Here is a 19,093-nt window from a genome sequence, read left to right as displayed (position 1 = left end):
AAAAATGGGAGATTTAGAGAAAAGACTATTTTATTATTCTTCTGTATCCATTTTTGGCTTTTTGACAGATTTCCTTCGCTTTAGTTGCAGCACATCTTCGGTTGAGAGTCCGGGAAAATTAAAAAATAAAAACGGATTTTAAACAAAGATGAAGGAATCACCGAATGTATGCTTTGGAGCATAGATATTGTTTTTTTGTTTTGTTTTTTAGATTCCTTTCACTGTAATAACAGTTGTTGAAAAGAGGGAGGAAAAACTAATAAGAGAATTATGAGATATTTCTATGTAATTGTACAGATACTAGCATTGCACATAAAAGTATGCTTTTTGTTCCACCCAAACCCTTTTGTCTTTGTAAATGTAGTGGATACGAACAGTTTGGTTGTGCTGGCCCTTTTGATTTCTGATACAAGTCGTTTTCTGTATTTTAACTTTTAATTTGTATTTTGTATTTTTATGAAACATTTCAAAGAACCCATCAACAAGTAACAAAACAAATTCAACTCGTACGAATACACGCATAAACCTTTATGCGTGTCATATGACCCATCTTTCACATTTATGTTTAATTTTGTTTGTTTGTTTTGGGGTTGTGGTTTTTACTGTATAGAAAGAACTTTGATTAAGTGACTCTCAAGAGTGCAGAATTAGTCCTAAATGTCCATGACGTTATTAGAGAGATATCTTGATAGCAGACCGGTGCTCTGCCATCCTGCAGTCATTTTGTCGTTGAGGAGAGGCTCAATAGAAAGATTGAATTACAACTTTATTGGAATAATGTTCAGCACCAGGCACTTGTATAAAAAAAGACAATTGTTTTACTGATTAAACAAAATTATTTTTGAGTGAAAAAGTAACTGCAAAAGTCTGTTGTTTTTTCTTAATCCTCGAGGGGCAAATATTTATTTGTTAAAACAATACTAAGGCAAAAATGAGGTCCATAAAATTAGTGGCAGGTATATTTTTTCATTGTTGGCGAACATTGTGATACGTTGTTCTTTTATTTATTCCTTTTTGTATTGGTTTCCACTTTCAATGATCCCATAACTAATATTTGTTGTAACAGTGAAACTTGTTTGGTTTTTTCCAACAAAGATTAAAAGATTATTCACGAAAAATGTCACACACTTGTAAGAATTATACCAATGGCATTGGGATAAGAAACAATGGATTAGATTATTGATTGATTAATTGTTATTACTCCTATTAGCATTACGTTCAGTGTGGTGCCAAACCCCCAGCGATCATTACACAGGAACTAATAATGTACTCCTTAAGCTTGTCCAGCTTTCATAAACAAACTGTAATAAACGTTTCAATACCACTACTGGTCTAACTTATGGATTCCTTGCTGATTTAATTCAGTGAATGTCAAGGAAATACGGTACACCGGCGTCAGCGTATTTGTCAAATGTCTCTGTGAAAGTAGATTTATTCGTTTTTAATTGAAGTTTTAAGTTTTGTTCTTTTTTAATATGCATAAAATGCACTTGGTTTTATGGGTGTGTTCATTTTTAGATGGATTTTCATTTTTTTCACCAGGTTATGATTTTGTGAGAGCGGGAATGCGACAGTTTTCGTTGGGCGTCTCAGGCTCAGTGTGGTAAGTTATTGTTACACTTAAGTTATGATCTTTATGGGCCTTACTCGCCTTGTAGCCATCTTGGTTCCAAACGCTAGCTTGTGTTTAAAAACCAAAAAGCATGCAAGGTGAATGAGGTCATTTTGGACGGTGTATTTCCGGAAACCAACGAAGAAGAGATGTGTACATACAATTGTTACATCATTTTACATACACATATATCTAAATATTTATATTTACAAAAATACATACATAATGAATCATATGCTATTTTAACTGAAATTAATCTTTTGTAAAGTTCCAAAACTGCTCACCACGACAGATAACCGTTTTAACAGTTTGTCAATAATTATTTGTCGATTAATCCATATTGATTAATAAAAAAAAAAATCACATCCGCCCAGTATTTAATATTTTATGCATGCAAAATAATGCAGACTACAGAATCGTCTCCCCCTGTAGGCAACATGAATAATCTGCATCTGATTAACTGTCACTGGCTGGGCGAGAGAGATGGTTCCCTTGGCCTATTGATCAACCCGAAACACCATATCTCTCTGGGTTACGATACACGGAGATGGATAATGTCGGCGGGGGGGGGCGGATTTACCCAGATGTATGACTATTGTATAAATAACCAAGAAAAAAATAAAAAAAGTCAGGAAAAAGTGCTGGAGTCATCAGGCGCCGAATCAGTTTGACTGGCGTTTGCAAACCGGGCGAGTTAATGAAATGTGCTGAAGACATGACTCTGGCCCTCCACACACTTTATTAATGAGTCATTACGCAAGCTCATAAGCTGCTGCCGCGCACACCCCCTCCTGCCCGCTCTCTCCCGGGGCCAACCCACGTACATGCAAGCGGTGCAGAAAACACAGCGTTGAGTAAACAGCGGTTTGGGGAACGATCCAGAAGGAACGATCCAGAAGGGACACAGCAGCTGGAACAGTGAGGGGGTGTTTGTGGCGGGGGGGGGGGGGTTAACTGTCACAATAATATCAGACCTCTTGTCTGTTGTGTATAGCTATGGAAGACGACTTTCTGCTTAGCGGAATGTGACGTTGTGTGTGTTTTTCATGGGGTGCGGTTTTTTTGTTTGTTGCCCAGCTGTCAAAACATTTTTATTTTAAATCAAATGGCTTTTTATGCTTACCCCACTCCCCTGCAAAAAAAAAAAGTTCTGCCGTTAACTTGGTATTGTGTCTCCCAGACGGAAATATAAGCCATACATTGCCTGGTCGATGGTTTCTTTACCCCCTTGACAGACTGGTATTGAGTTCTGCTGAGAAATGAGAATTCATGTTAAGTCGGTCACTTTATGACACAAATTTGAATGGGTGCAAAAATGAAAAGGAGAGGAACGTCCTTGTCCATACATGATGTGTGCGTGCTGTCAAGGTTATGTTATGTATGCTTATGTTTCCCCCCGCGATGAAGCGAGAGGGGGGGGGGGGAAGAGAGAGAGAGAGGTGTGTGTTTTGATTGTTGCAAGTCATTTCCCATTTTATTAATCCCCAACGGTAGTGCTTTCCGGCATTCCGTGAGACGATCCGTATGAGCGGAGATATCCTTGTTGCTGACAGGCAAGGACGCCTCACTTCACCTGCCAGTTTTGCCTGAGATTCCTCAATCCCTTCCCTATCCGCGCCCTTATTCTGAAGGCGCACGGCAAACTCTGAGGTGTCTGTCTGTGCTTTCCCCATTGAGTTGAGTTAGTCAGCGTGTCAAGCTAATGCCACGCGACTGCAGTATGAGCACTTCAAAGTAAAAGTGCAAGTGTTCCGTTGTTAACACCTTGACACCTTGAGTACATTAATACAAATGTGTTTGAAGGCTCACCCTATTGACACATTGTTCTCTAATAGATTATAGAATACATGTAAGAAGTTTTTATTTTGAAGTTTTGTGTTTTTGTAATGTTCTAATACAATTGAGTAGGCATATATTCCCAATTATTCCCCATCTTATAAACCAGTTTGGCAAAGCATAGAGAAGATGAACATGATTTACTACTTATTTGATTGGCTGTCTGTGTTGAGTAGGTGTCCGCCACCATGTACATGCTGGCTTTGGTCTTTGGCCAATGGGATTTGAAAGGGTGTGTTCTGTCGTGTGAGATGACACGACTGCAGAGGCAGAAATACCCGGGGTGGTTTGAGTGTCCGTGTGCGCCGAGCGGCCTGTGTGTCTTTATATATATATAGGATATGCCCCCTAGTGAAAAATCAATGACTGAATGTCTGGCAGAATTTTAAACGAAAGGTGAATCAATGTCATCTCCAGCTTTGTGTGTAGGGGAAACTTGACAGCCCAGGCACATAATAGAAAATTCTCCCTTCAGAGATAACATTGATTCAAGATAAAGAGGAGGGAATATTTTTTCCCCCCCAGTGTCCCACAAGACGCCGTGGCCGAGACGGACGAGACAGGGTTATAGAGGATCCCACCTCTGGCCCCGCCCTCCTGAAACAAGGCTGAATAAATTAAGATAATTCACACACCTTTTATTGTGCAACTCTTTGTCGGACATCCCTCATCCCTCACGGCGTTCGTGAGCTTTTAATTCACTCCCACGTTTGTCCGTGTCACCTCTTCCCCGTCGTAAATATATTTTTAGAATGTCACGCCGTCTTCGCCTTTTGTTTTATGGCCTGACCGCCGTAAATCCCTCGGACTCCCTGGTGGTACCTGGTTTATTTGGTTCTTTATGTTTAACCCATGCATAGCGACAATAGCACAGTGCCTCCTTAAAGGGGAGGAGGTGGTGGACCTAGGCCCAAGGAAGGTGTGTGACATAAACCAGGCTCCTCCTGCGAGTTCATTCTGAAGATTATTCTCTCCGCAGCGACGCCACCGGAGATGAAAACTAGCAAGCGAGGAAGGCAGTAATGACCACCCAGGGTGTGTGTGTTGTGTAAGTGTGTGTGTGTAAATGTGAGTGTGCGTGTGTGTGTGTGTGTATAGGTGAAGGTGTTTAAATGTGTGTAGGTGTGTGTGTGTGTGTGTGTGTGTGTGTGTGTGTGCATGATTGGGTGTGCGTGTGTGTTAGTGTAGGTCACAGGATATTCATCTCGGTTGTTCACAACATAACACTGATGTGACATTCTGGGATTGAAGGGAGGGAGAGATAGGCAGAGAGAGAGAGAGAGAGAGAGAGAGAGAGAGAGAGAGAGAGAGAGAGAGAGAGAGAGAGAGAGAGAGAGAGAGAGAGAAATAATATATATAGAAAAAGTAAATGGACTTTGTGACATCAAATTCGCTCAGAGAAATAACAAACTGACAAATTGAACAGAATATCTATTTTTCTTTCCAAATACACCGGGACCTACGAGCCAGTTTCAAACAGTATTGCCTCCATGCAAATGAGCAACATGCATTTCCGCGCATCCGTTTGTGATTTATGAATGGAGAGCAGGCCTCGCTCTGCCGTTTAGACGGCACGCCTTCCGATTCCAATCACAAATCTTCCCGTCTCCTCCTGTTATTATCGAGGCCTGGCTGGGAGATGTTCGTCACATCACATAACATAACAGATGTACCGTTAACACAGGGAAGGAGGGATGGAAGAAAGTAGCTGAATGGATGGATGGGAGGAGGGGGTGGTAATGGCAAGATAAACATCAAACCAAAGATAGAACAATATATAATGTCAGAGGAAAGAGGCTCGAACAGAGGTCAAACGCATGGGGAAGATGAAAATTGATAATCATTGCGTGTGTGTGTGTGTGTGTGTGTGTGTGTGTGTGTGTGTGTGTGTGTGTGTGTGTGTGTGTGTGTGTGTGTGCGCAAACACATCATAATTCACCTTCACCCAGGCCCCCCTGTCATACATCAGGAGTGATACAGATGAGTCGGCTCTGCCTACCAGCCAGATGGCATTCAGGCGGCCATGATGTCTTCTGCCGCAGCGCCAAGGTGCACATGTGACAAGGCCAATGTGTGTGTGTGTGTGTGTGTGTGTGTGTGTGTGTGTGTGTGTGATCGCCGCCAGTCCCGCCCTCCTCCCACTCCTCCTCCACCTCCCCCCACCACTATGACCAATCGACGGAGATAATCTGTCAAATTAAGAGGAAAATGAACAGGGGTGAGTGCTTTCACCGAGATAAATGCCCTTTTGTCACTTCCCCACGATGGCATTTTAATTAAATATATGAACACGCCATTCTGTCCCATCCCCACCCCCCCCCCCCCCCCCCCGCCTCCCCCTGCCAGTTAACCAAAGTCCACACACAGATAACATCTTCTCATCAAAGGCTGGACCCTCGGACCCCCCCCCCCCCCCACCACCCCCCACCCCACGCTGGTTCAAGGGCAGCGTTGTTTTCGTCAATCGGAGGCGCCTCTCTCTCGCCCCCGGGGATTCACACAATTTTCTGTACGGCGATAAAATCAGAATATCCTGAGATTGAATGTGGCGATAGTGTCACAATGGCGCTAGGTTTGGTGACGGCCTCTCTCTTTGAAAAAAATAATAAATAAAAACGCCCCTCAGAGACACAAACAAACAATGAGGCGTTCTTACTCGGCCTCCACAGAGACGGTCGGCGCGCACTCCGACATTGAATTGTGTGCGCCCGCTTTGTCGGGGGGTCTTCAAAGACGAAAGGGCGTCCGTGTTGACATCCACACACACACACAAGACCGCCGCTTTCAACACAATTGTTCACGGACCGAATTTTTATCCGTCACTCATCTTCACGGGGAAATTGTGTTGTCCCTTTTCCTTTTTATTTTTTTCCCGTCCCTCTCCAAACACCCACACGTTCTGCGTTCACGACATCTGGATGAACCCTTCATGTGTTTCTCAAAGCGTTAAGAAACACCTCAGCGTTCAACGCCCGGCCACCACCCGCCTGAAGCTAATCTTTTGGACGCGGTGTGGATACTGTGTTTATTGGGCACTGCAGCGATCCAGCAATTTTAATGAGATCTCCTGAAGGGATGCTCCGGCTAATGTGTGCACATCTGCCAGCGTCGCGGGGGCTAGCCATGGCTGGATGCTAACACTAACACTGGCGCGCGCGGCCCCGGTGATGCTAGCGAGCGGCGGGACGCGGTTAGCTGTAAATGATAGAGTCATAATGTGCCGTGTTTGACTAATTGGTTCGCCCAGAAGTCTGGTTAAGCGGGATTTAATTCAGGTTTTTTTTGGAGGAGTGATGCCTTCTGGGAAATGATTGAACCCTTGCAATTCCTGATTTCTGATTGGTTTGCAGCAAAATATGAAAAGGTGTGAATTATCGCCTAGTCGGCGCTTTAAAACGATTGCATTCACTTTTACATACGGATGTAATTCTAGACATACTCTGACCAGTTGTATGCCTACATGGGCTTTCAACAATCTAGGCAACACATTTGTTAGATTCAAGACATTTTGATAATTCAGCTGTTTGCTTCAACCACAAACTTGATTCATTCGTTGAGTTGCTGTTTAATCAATGGCCCTGTGAAAAAACAGGTTAAAAGTTCTTGATCGACCACAGTGTTGTAAAGGCATTTTATAAAAAGCTCCTGTAGGTAAAAAGATTAGGCCTTGAGTTTGAAAGGGAGAGGGTTAGTGGCAAAATACCTTTAAAATGTTGAACTGGAAGCTACAGAAGAATGGCAACACAATTTATAGTTGCCTTTTGAAAAGTCCAACAAATTCATGGCGGATAAGCAATATATATAGCAATCCTTTGTTGAAGTGATATATGGTTCTGTTCTTCCCAGGTAGTAAAGCTTAATTCCCCTCAAAAAACAAATATTTGCTACAACGGACAAAACATACTCATTCATCAACACCATTGCGATCCCATCGTTGCACCGTGAGTAAACGACTTTGCATCGAATCCCCGCGGCCAGACACAGTGATGCTCTCCCTACGAACCCAGAGGTGCGTGTCAAAACTGTGCGTCAACAGTCTCCCATAAAAAAACACCTCTCGATCAATACCGTCCCTGTGTTCTCCCGTGCCTAACCCACCATGCCATGAGCCGTGAGCCACAAGGCAGACACCAGGGCTGCTTCGTACTGCCTCACGTCCGCACCGGCCTGTCGGAAGAATTCCTCCTCACACTCCGCTGATCTCCCGGCTCCCGACACGACTCCCCCTCCACCGCCTCCTACACGCTCCATCCGTTTCTTCAGTCTGCGCACGCCCTCACCTTCGAGCTGGGCTCACCTTCTCCGCCAAGTCAGTAAAAGGAGGAAGGGCTGCTGGTGGGGGGGGGGGGGGGGGGGGGTGGTGGATGAAACTGTTCACTGAACGCAGCGCGGGTAAGGTTCCCAGGGCCCTGACTGGCCGACTAATAACGGTGGGATTCGCCCAGCGGCACATTGGTTTCAGCTAAGTGCTCAGTGTACTCTGCTTTGTTAGCCCCGGAGAAGCTGTTGTCAATACATAGCACTCACTATTGCTGCCGTTCTGCAGGAATATAAATAGGCCTGGCCCTGCTTCCCCCCCTCCCCACCAGCACCTCCTCCTCTACCTTCTCTCCCCTCCTCTCTCCTCCTCTCTCCTCCTCTCTCCTACTCTCTCTTTCTCCCTCTCCCCTCCTCCTCGCTCCTCCTCCCTCCTCCTCTCTCCTCTCACCTCCACACGCCTCCTTTTTCCTCCTCTTCCTCCACTCTCCTTCTCCCCCTCCTTTCTCCTTCACCTTCTCACTCCTCTTAGCTCATCTTATCTCCTCTCTCCTCCTTCCTCCTCTTCTCTCCTCTTCTCTCCTCCTCTCCCCTCCTCTCTCCTCTCCCCTCCTCTCCCCTCATCTCCTCTCCTCCTCTCTCCTCTGCTCTCCTCCTCTCCCCTCCTCTCTCCTCTCTCCTCCTCTCCCCTCCTCTCCCCTCCTCTCTCCTCTCCCCTCCTCTCCCCTCATCTCCTCTCCTCCTCTCTCCTCTGCTCTCCTCCTCTCCCCTCCTCTCTCCTCTCTCCTCCTCTCCCCTCCTCTCCTCTCGTCCTCTCTCCTCTTCTCTCCTCCTCTTCTTCAGAGAGGTACACAAGCGGCGACGGAGGACGGCCGGGCCGAGTGAGAAAATGACAACGCAGATGGCTATCTGCCGAGATGGCCGAGGGCGGTGGTGTTTGTGTGTGTCGGAGAGGGGGGGGGGGGGGAAGTGTGTGTGTGTGTGTGTGTGTGTGTGTGTGTGTGTGTGTGTGTGTGTGTGTGTGTGTGTGTGTGTGTGTGTGTGTGTGTGTGTGTATGTGTTTGAAGAAGGGGGGGGCGTGTGTGTGTGTGTGTGTGTGTGTGTGTGTGTGTGTGTGTGTGTGTGTGTGTGTGTGCGTGTGTGTGTGTGTGTGTGTGTGTGTGTGTGTGTGTGTGTGTGTGTGTGTGTGTGTGTGTGTGTGTGTGTGTGTGCGGAGGGGGGGATGCAGTGGGTTTGACCTTGGGAGATTTGAATTCCAGATATAAAGGGACGGGCACCAAACGAAAGCTTTGCACAGGAGATTGAAGTGTCACGGCGATGGAGAGGAAGAGGAAGTGGATGAAGAACAAAAGAGGGGGGCGACGGGGGGGCGACGGGGGGCGGCAAAAAAAAAAAAAAAAAAAAGAGCCACAGTGTTGAGTGAGAGTATATTTTTTCTCTCTTCCTTTTTGGGGGTGCGGCCCCGTGTGTGCAAATGTCAGCCTTAATGACTATTATCCCGGGGAAGATATTAGGGAGACGCGCTGCTTGGCTCCCCGGAGCGCCGCCTGACATCCATCACACGTCTCGGGAGCGTCGGGAGAACGACCCGGTGTTTGCCCGGGCGAAGATAACGCGTCGGGGCTCCATCCATCCAGGTTTGAGTCTTGATCGCTCTTCAAAGAGTTTGAAGTGTTATCCTCCTCCTCCTCCTCCCCACCTCGCCGCCCCCGTTGACCTTATCCCCCCCCACCCCCACCCCCCCATCTCGTCCTACCACGCCTGTGTGTGTTTGTGTGTGTGTGTGTGCGCCGTCCTCCTGATAAGTTATAGTTATAGTTCTTCAGAGTCGCGTGTGACCCTTACCTGTCCATAAATCCACTTCCTGTGACGGCACCTGTCCCGGGGGGGGGGGGGGGGGCGGGAGGGGCGAGGGGGTGGGGGGCGAGGGGGTGGGGGGGGAGGATCACGTGAAAACACAACCTTCTTCATCCGACGCAAAGTAATGGTGCCAACGCTGACAGGATGATACTCATTTCAACTCCAGACCCCCCCCAGCCCGCCCACCATGCACGCTGTACATCCCCCAGACCAGGGACGTTCACGCTCCTCTGCCTTCCCCCTGGGGGGGCTAACCTATACGGCGAGCACGGCCAGGCCAGACCGTTGACACTGAACCGTTTTAAGAGGTTCTTCCACCGCCTGAACAAAAAAGAACGCTCCGGTGATTGAGCGTGATGGTGGGGGCAGGGGAGCGGCGGGAGATTTACGAGTACAAATGTTCCATAATGGCTCTGAAAGTGAGCTGCCTCTGAGGCGACCTGGTCTATTGTGTCACGAGGAGAATGGGACGAACGTGTTCCGTCCTGGCATTTGTGTTATTTGATGGAGGAGTGCTTTTTGGTTTTTGTCGCGGGCTCGGTGGAGTTATAGCTGGAATGATGATGGGGAATTATCCTTAACACCTTCGCCGTTTTTTTTTATTTGAATACACAAGCGTGTCCATTTAGTGCGGCAATAACATTGAATAAGAAAACATGCATATGATCCCAATTTTCTTTCAAAGCAAACCTACTATTAAACAAATAACTACTTTTCGGCAGAGTGGTTGTTCTTTCAGAAAGGGACAAAAACTAAACCCTGGAGTGATTACACACAAAACACGTGCACACCCACGCACACAATACGAGTCATCCTACAAAAAAACAGAAACAAAAACAAACAAGTGCTTGGGATTCTGCGGTGGATGCCGTGCCTTCTACATCAGCGAGCGGAAGCAAAGCCGCCGCACACCAGCCGCAGTAGCGGGCGTCAATCCCCAGCAGATGAATAATACGAAGGCATTACATTAAATTGAGTTCTCTAATGCCGCCGTATCATCCCCGGCATCTGTGTCCACGTCTGCATAATTACGAGCGGCCCGCTCCCATTCCTTTTAAGGCAATCTATGCTGCAGCTTGTTTGCTACCGAGACACAAATATTGTCAATTAAATGGGATTCCCTCCAGGCTTCCTGGTGGCAAAGTAAGTTGATTAAATAATATAAATTGATGCACTATTTTTTATCATTGCCAATAGAGATGTGGCCTGATTGCGTTACTGGGATTAGTCGTCATCAAGCTAGGTGTTATTACGGAGGTCTGGGGAACATTAACTTATTCTTGATTTATTCACTATCAGTGCTGGGCGATATTAATTTACGGAGTAACAGTCGCTGTTGGTTTATGTACATTGGAACTGGAACGATAGATCGAGAGATAAGTATTTTTATTATCCCCTCGGGGAAATTACTTTGTTGCAGCAATCATAATGCATATATTAGGAAATCATGAAAAGAAAAAGCACCCATTTTAAAGCTGTGATGCCATCTTCACCGACGCCCTTCTCGAATCTGTTCTACATTCTAGAAATGTTATTTGTAGTTTTACTTGGCGTTCCTATATTTTATCCATTATATCTGTGCATAGATATAAGCGATATGTGCTTACATGCATAGATTACGACTTTTATGTTATATACAAATTGTACTCCTAATACCTGTGTATATAATTAAAGCTATTCATGGGTAGCTGTTCCTTTAAGAACAACAGGATGTGACCTTGGCCTGACCATGTGACCCCTTGCCAGGAAGTGCAAAGGTAAGTAATGCATGGCCTTTAGCAGCATTTTTACATTGGGATGCTTATTCATCTTTTATGTTGATTAATCACTACAGAATTGTATATTGTAATGTGGTGTTTGGTATAATGTGATTGTTATCAAAATAGCTTTACGTTTTTTTACTCTTTTTACTCTATAATATGTTAAATTGTGCAGTAACTTCATGCATTCATGCTTATTCATCTACATAACTTCTTACTGTCGATTAGTAGTTGTTCCTGAAGTAGTGGTGTGGTGACCCGATCCTTTACTAATTAAGTGTTGATGGGGCAAACCTGTCCTCTCGTTAATGATACTTAATTGAAGGGGCGTGTCCATAGGGGGGGGCATGATTTTTGGTTCAACTTTAATTATTTATCTATCACCTGACCACCATCATGTTTATTAAATATTATTTACTTGCAATCAATATTCTTATATATATATGTTGAATAAAGTGACGCATTTTACCCGGTAACCTTTCAGTCAGGTGAATGTAGTAAAGAATTTAAGAGATAACACTTGTAATATTAAATGGGGATGGTTCACATAACCAATATTATAGCAAATTACATTTGATATTTATTTAATATTAAATATACATCAAGACTATAATTTTTTTTTCCTTTTTTCCCTTTGTTCTTCATTTATATGGAATGTCAGGAGAACGCAGTGAGGCTGAAAGCAACAAAATGCAATCATTTCCGAACAGCGGGACCTCAATGATTACAACTCCATATATCCTTTTATTAACTTAGAATTCCCGCTCATTGACCCCGTGCCCTCTGCTGATTGGACGATACCACGGGTGTGACGACCGACCAGTTCATCACAATGACTGGGTCCCCGGGAAGGGGGGGGGGGGGGAAACGTGTGGTGTCTCTCGGTTTGATTAATGGGGTCAACGTGAGACTAAAACGTGTCGTTTAAATCACGGCGTAAAGTAGGCGACGGGAAGACGGTAAGCGCGTTATTTCCTTACCTATCGTGGAGCTGTCGACGCTGCCGCAGCACTGCGAAAAATATATAAATACAATCTAATAAACGCCTTATCCATGGAAATATTGTAGCGATACAAATATTAATTTATTATTTGAAAATACATAACAATTTAGAAAATGTTGTTGTGCATAAATAAATGATTAAAAATACAAACTGATTCTGTAGAGTGAAAAACATCAGAAATTGTCTCATGGCAAATCGTCAGCTACTCAGATAATTCTTGTATATTCTGTCGTCGTCCTGTGCTCAACTCTGCACCGACTCTTCTATCAGCGTGACACAGATGACCCTTAGATTGCGCCCAGGTGTTTGGCCCCGTGCGCACAGGGGCCCCGGATGCCGCAGCCCGGTTCACGGCTAATATAACCCGCTTGAAAAAATGTTTTTGTTCACAGGCCGCCTGGCAGAAACGCAGAGTCGTATAAGCACCGTTGTATTTGTCACAAGTAATTAATTCTGCGCCCGTACTCCCCCCTTTCCTCCCCCGTGCTCCCCCCTCTCCCCCCCAACCTCATAAAGAGCGAGGTTGCCAGCACGGTGGAATACGGAGGGTTCATTAACCCCGACCGGCCATGCTTCCAGGGACACTTTACACCACATTGGCTCCTGAAAGCAGCCCACGGTAGAGAGAGAGAGAGAGAGAGAGAGAGAGAGAGAGAGAGAGAGAGAGAGAGAGAGAGAGAGAGAGAGAGAGAGAGAGAGAGAGAGGAGAGAGAGAGAGAGAGAGGAGAGAGAGAGAGAGAGAGAGAGAGAGAGAGAGAGAGAGAGAGAGAGAGAATAAAATGCCTTCCCTTTCAATCAACACAGTTTGGTCAACAGGGAAAGGGTCGACCAAGAGGGACTATGTCTTTGCTTGGAATCCGATTTCTTCCGGAGGGCCTTATTACAGGAGGTTAGCGCTAGCTTGTTCACCACAATCGTCCAATCGCACACGATGCCACCGCACATGTCGGGAAAAACCCACCGTGATTGATGAGGGCAACATGGCGATACAAAATGTGTGAATTTCCCTATTTTTCCTTCCCTTCAATTCGTTCTTTCTTTCCTTCCTTCGTCATTTGTTTTGTCTGTCCTTCCTTCTTTCCTTCCTTCCGTCCATTTGTTCCTTCCTTCCCTCCAATCCTTCCTCCCTCCCTCCCTTCCTCCCTCCGTCCGTCCCTTCTTCCATTCGTCCGTCCGTCCCTCCTTCCCTCCCTTCTCTCCTCCCTCTCTCCCCCTCCCTTCCTCCCTCCCTACCTCCTTCCTCCTCAGTCCCTCAGTCCCCCCCCCCCCATCCTCTCTTACACAGTGTATTACTCCAGCAGTAGGTCGACCTCCGGCCTACTGCTGAAGTCTACTGAGCCGCCCGTTCGCTTCAGCAGAAGACGGCCCACGTTCTCCCGAGTAATTCGGTTTATAAAGTGGAAACCTTACTCTCAACCTCGCACCCACCCCCCAGTCCCCCAGCCGCCCAAAGCTCGCGGCACTCCGCTTGGCAGGAGTGATGCGTACTCTCTCGTCTTGCTCCCTGCCCGCACGCCAGACAGGCCAGGCAGTCAGGGAAAACACGCGGGATCAGAAAGTCTTTGTTTCAGTGGAGATTAACTCCACGTGTGTGTGTGTGTGTGTGTGTGTGTGCGCATGTGTGTTTCCGTTAGTGTGTGTGTGTGTTTGCTTGCGTTCGAGGCTGTGTGTGTGTGTGTGTTTGTGTGTGTGTGTGTGCATAAGTGCATTCGGGGGTGTGCGTGTGAGTGTGTCTGTGTGCATTTGTTCGATCTTGTGAGCACCTTAACCTTTCATGAAATGGAAGTTGTGGGCAAAAGCACACTTTGATTAAATGTTTGCAGTCTGTGCGATTTATATGTAAAATCAATTAAATAATTCAATCAAAAAATAGCGTGAACGTAAAGAATGTATTCCTTTACGTTTGTTTTTCCTTGAAATACTTTATTTTAAATTGAACGTGGGAACTAAAGCCAAGTCAGGAGTTGGCGGTATACATCACGCGCTTTACATCCACCGCCTATCGCTGCCGCCATCAGCTCCATAACGACTGTAAACATTGGAAACGAAACAACAGAGAATACAAAATTGAACACAAAGTCGTGTTATTTACACTGACGGCCTGCGACGGCCGTCAACTGCAAACTCCATCAGCTGGAGCACATCAAATGCGTTCAAAAATTCCTTCTCCTCCTACATAAATGTGTCGCGTAAAGCAATGATTTATTGATTATTACAAAGCTTTTTTTCCCTTGTTTGTATCGCTAGCGGGTCTCCGCGTACGTTACCGCAGTCAAACTCTCTCGGGGGTTTCGAGTTTGGCTGTCACAACGACAGGATTCCCCCCCGCCCCCCCCAGCTCATGGTTAGCGTTCGACTCGCACAAACGTGTAGCCCCGCGCACGCAAACACAAACAAAGAAATCCTGCCTGCTTTAATAAATGCGAGCAGAACGTCTGTGCTTTTTGCCGACGCCAACGCAGGATTGGTTTAATATGCATGCCGGCTACGCTAGTCAGGGGTATAAATGTCAGAACAGACATGGTGCTTGGATGTTGTGCTGATGTTTCGTGCTATCGAGAAACTTCTTTACTTTTTTTCTACAATATCTCCATTTCCCTGTCTTTTTTTGATTCAAGGGCCTGACATTGTGTTTTGCAGGGGTCACCGACCGTTTTGAACCTGAGAGCTACTTCACGGGTACTGAGTCATACGAAGGGCACCCAGTTTGATACACTCTTCTGAAATAACAAATTTGCTCAGTTTGCCTTTAGTTATATATTATTAATATTGATTAATGATACTCATCTATGTGAAGACACTGATCATGTGAATGATTTCTCACAATAATTATCAACAATGACTTAAAAAAGGTGGAAAGAGTTGTTCAAGAATGAGCTGTGCTATTTCAGAACAGGCCTGCGGGCCCCTCATATAGTCCTTGCGGGCGCCCTGTGTTGGTGACCCCTGGGGTATTGGATAGATTGACATGAGATCTTTAGATACATTAAAAAAAACTGCAGTAAAAGATTTGACTGGCACCAATCGAATAGTTATTTTTTGCTCTTTTGCTAATCTTTTGCTAATCCATTTGCCGTCTTTTGAATAACTTGACTCACTCTTGACTATTAGATATTCTAGTGTAAGACATTAATTGAGTAAAAACAGATGAAAAGTAAGGGCACTCTTGCCCTGCAGTCGGATCACACATGCTGACGCCACATGGCTATAGTAACAGATGGGCGCTTAGCTATGCTACATAATGGAGCTACAGCCTTTTTACTGTTTATCCGGAGGCGAAGCGATGCCAGCTTACGTCAGGCCGGCTACACCAACAGCTTCCCAGTGGCACTTGGTTACCTGCCCGGGCCTCTCCACCCTAACTCCTAACCCCCCCAGGATGGCCCCCAGTGATAACGCCTCCGCTTTTGAAGGGCTCCCTTTTAAGAAAGAGAAATCTTCTTGAATATTCAACAGTGGTTATCGATTTTATGTTAGCCGACCTCTTGTGTATACAAGCGGCTTCCAGAGATTTGACTAGTGAAGCTGACCCTCATACACGCATCATGCATGGCAAAAGCTAAAGTCGCTTTAGAAACCGCCTTTGGCGAGATTTTTGCCATTTTTAGATTTGCTCCAGGGTGTTAATTATGAAAACATCTGTACGTAGTGTAGACATATCATGAATATATTATGGACATTTGCCTCAATTTGTTCCACTTAATAAGGTTCACATGCCACAGCAAAAGGCATTGCTAGGGATTTTTTTTAACCAAATGGGACGTTTTTGAGATTTGCAGTGATTAAATTCCACCACATTTTTATCCCCCTTTATGCAGTCCTCTCACGGAAAAACCTCCTGGCCAAGGGAGACGGAAAAAATGGCATTGTGGAGCTCGGGGGTGAAGAAATAAGCACAACTAGAATGAGTTTGACATTGGTCCCTGGTTCATGCAATGGAGGGTGACGTATCCAATATCGCAGACTGGCAGGGCTAAACATTTTTGTCGGGCCAGCGGCTTCACTGTGGAAAGAAGTGCATAATAGGTTCATTTGGTTCCGGATTTGAACAGGCGGCCATGCTGGAACCCAAGATGAAATAGGCTTTTACTTCTTCAGCGTTGCTGTTGCAGTTGTGGTTGTTTTTTAGTTCACTATGTCAGCGACAGCAGGATGCACAGGGAGAAGAAGCCAAACGCATTTTTAACAGAATTATTTCTAAAGATGATATTATGATGTGAGTTAGTGCTGTATTAAATATACAAATAGGATTAATGTCTTTTAAATCACCACAATTTCCCCGGCTGGGATCATAAAATCAAAAAATGCTGTGGTTTCCAAAATAACGGTTTCTGGGGTTCGGTGAAAATAAAACTGCCAACGTTTTTATCGGAATACCATCGTCACTTTGAACTGACTTTTGGCTATTTTTAGCATTTAGCGGTAGCATGTAGATTTATGGAGGTGGGAAAAACAGCCACACGCAGTTCTTTTAGCGGTGAGAGTTTGACACAAAAGTAAACGAGTCCCTGAAACAAAAGACGCACTACCAAGAAGCTTTGGGTTACTGCAGACCTGTCAGACTGCGTACTTTGTGGATAAGGTTGGACACATTACCCTGTTCCTTGGGGACACACCACTATCCCAAAGGATCAGTACAGGGCCCATCTTTGGAAAGACCAAGATACAATACAAAGCCACAGCACTTTATTTTATGTTACATTCCCAACTTTGACATTTTTAAACTAAACTGCCGTTTTCTTATGCAACATTTCAAACCTGTGGAGGGTGTGGCACAACTTTCATGACATTTCTTGAACATTTTACCTCTGGAGACATGTTCTTTTAGTTGCAAAAACACATTATCAGGGGTTTTTCTCTATGAAACATACCATCTTATAACATCTTCATCATGTTATGGCATTATTTGCACTTTTATTGTGTTTGACAGCTGCGTCTGCGTCTCTGTACTCGACAGGCGTTTCAGATCCGTACCAACACCAGATGATGTTTCCTGTTCTCAACGGCCGGCAGTTGCTGCCGCCTGCATTGGTTTATCCCTTCCCCTTGTTCACACATCACGTTATTAGTAGTCTGTCACATTGAGCCACATGTCTGGACGGCCAGGAGGACTTTGAGAGCAGAGAGCGTATTTCGTTGAGGAGTCATAGATGTCTGCACATCGATGTGACTAACCAAGGTCGAGCCTTCTGGGAAATGTTCGCCGCTTCGGTCGCCATTTCAAAAAACATGAATACACCAAAAGGGCTTCTCATTGCTACGCTTCTAACGTTGTTCATGGTTATATAAACTGTACGTTTATTTATGTATTCATTTAGGTTTCCCCGTTAGTTTTAACCGCTGTGAATATGTTTCAGATACATTCCATATTTCACAGTATCAGCCCCCTAACCCCATTCCGGGCCTTAAAACTTATCCCTGAACTTTATCCTAGAACTTTATACCTGAACTTTTTGTTGCCACGGAACCTTCACCTACCATCCGGTTTTATTAAGCATGTAAAGAAATTAAAAGAAAACAAATAAAATTGGATGGTCTAGCTGCAAGTAGCGGACAAAGCCACGCTTAAGTATCTTTATAAAAGTCGCCTATTTTATTAGCATACAAGCACGTCGTCTTTGTTGCGCGCAAGTGTGTGTGTGTGTGTGTGTGTGTGTGTGTGTGTGTGTGTGTGTGTGTGTGTGTGTGTGTGTGTGTGTGTGTGTGTGTGTGTGTGTGTGTGTGTGTGTGTGTGTGTGTTCAAGTTCTTCATTGAGTCAAATGCACAACAAACATGCAGTAGTTGTCATTTGTGCAAACGCAAATCCAGTGTTCAAAGCTACGTGTGTATGTGTGTGTGTTTGTTTGTGCGTGCGTGCGTGCGCAACACAAAATTCATCCCCAAAAGTAGACTATGTTTGTGTATTCTGCCGGGGGTCGAGCCCTCGGGCTGAAGCTGATTGGCTGGCATGGCCCCCCATTACTGCCCAGTAAGGACGCATTGTGCTCTCAATGGACAATAAACATCCTTGAACTCAGCCGCCTTCCGTCTGAAAGAGCGCATTTCCATTCAATAAACCGACTTGGCCCAGTGCATCAAATAAAAATACGAGGCACTTAGGGTTTATTAAAAAAGATGTAAGTGCGTCCACCGACTTGAGTAATGCACTGCATTCGTCGTCGCATGACTGCTATTATTTTTATTTATTTTGTTTATAAGGCGTGTCTGCGTAGCCACGGAGCTAGCGGCTAGCAGCTAGCCGCTAGCTCCGTGGCTACGCAGACACACCTTGTAAACAAAATAAACGCAGACACTTTTATCTCCGTGTCCTCCATATTTGTCCTTACCCCCCCCCCCCCCCCTCCTTGATGGTCTACTTTGGCGATGAAGTGCAAGTTGTACTGGGGGGGGGGGATGATGGGGAGGGGACTCACCTCATCTATCATTAGCGCACGCTGTCACGGTGTCACGTTGTCACGGCGATGGCCTGTGGACTCCGTGGCGGTATTTTTTCTTTCCAGTCAGAGATGACATCGCCGTGGGAACTTGGACGCCTATCTCTCCCTCTCCCTCTCCCTCTCCCTCTCCCTCTCCCTCTCCCTCTCCCTCTCTCCCTCTCTCCCTCTCTCTCTCCCTCCCTCCCCAGGTGTAGTCCGTCACTCTGAAATGAACACGGGGCTGTCACACCGGGGGGGGGTCCTTGGTCATAACTTGCACTAGGATCACTCAAAGATGTGTGTGTGTGTGTGTGCGTGCGTGCGTGCGTGTGTGTGTGTGCATGCATG

The sequence above is a fragment of the Gadus chalcogrammus genome, chromosome 17, assembly GCF_026213295.1.
Source record: "Gadus chalcogrammus isolate NIFS_2021 chromosome 17, NIFS_Gcha_1.0, whole genome shotgun sequence".
In the NCBI taxonomy this organism is placed as follows: Eukaryota; Metazoa; Chordata; class Actinopteri; order Gadiformes; family Gadidae; genus Gadus; species Gadus chalcogrammus.
This window is presented reverse-complemented; position numbering follows the sequence as displayed.